The sequence below is a fragment of the Oncorhynchus keta genome, chromosome 24, assembly GCF_023373465.1.
Source record: "Oncorhynchus keta strain PuntledgeMale-10-30-2019 chromosome 24, Oket_V2, whole genome shotgun sequence".
Classification (NCBI taxonomy): domain Eukaryota; kingdom Metazoa; phylum Chordata; class Actinopteri; order Salmoniformes; family Salmonidae; genus Oncorhynchus; species Oncorhynchus keta.
In genome coordinates, this window is record NC_068444.1 from 21,241,066 (window position 1) to 21,242,105 (window position 1,040).

Genomic DNA, 1,040 nt, shown 5'->3' on the forward strand with positions numbered 1-1,040 from the left:
CGATCCAGCAACAATAAATAAAAAAGCACTTCCGGGTCAGTGAATTTTCCAAATAAAAGTCCTTCACGTAATAGTAGAAAAGTATCAATAAACGGTATATTTTATTATATGAAAAATAATTGTTTATAACTTAACAATTATTCATATTTGTTCTTATTTAAGTGACATTTGAACCACGAAAACATGTTTCAATGTCAAATAAAGAATAACACATTTCTGTATACAGTATACACATACAGCACTGCACAGGAAAACTATCGATTGTGTGTCCATAAAACCAGGGTCTAGTCTACTCACTGGAGTCCCTAGAAAATAAATCAGGTGAATTTGAACAAAAAGATAGGTCATAGGAAGTGTTGCTGGACTTTTACTGTGGTCAAAAAGTGTAAAATGTGCTGGTCTAGTTCCAGGTCTTTCTGCAAAGTGTTCCAAGGTGATGTAAAGGGAAACTATAACTACATGTGACTACAATCCTTTATAATTTATTTAACCAGAGGTCACACTGTGATTTATGCTGCAAGAAAGCAGCATAAATATACTGTAGTCAAGGATGTGCAAAACTTCCAAAATTCAATTACACAAAATACAATTACAAAATACCATAATGATCAATGTATCAAAATAAACAACAAAATGATTGTATTTTGAAATGCATTTAATGAAATACTTAAAAGGTGCACTATGCAGAAATCAATTCTTCAGGTGAATAAGTCGACGTGTTTGTGGTAGAGAAATTAACATTAAATTCTCTGGCAACAGCTCTGGTAGACATTCCTGCAGTCAGCATACCAATAGCATGCTCCCTCAAAACTTAAGACATCTACGGCATTGTGTTGTGTGACAAAACTGCACGGTTTAGAGTGGCCTTTAATTGTCCCCAGCACAAGGTGCACCTGTGTAATGATCATGCTGTTTAATCAGCTTCTTGATATTTTACACCTGTCTGGTGGATTGATTATCTTGGCAAAGGAGAAATGCTCACTAACAGGGATGTAAACTAATTTGAGAAAAATATTTGAGAGAAATAAGCTTTTTGAACA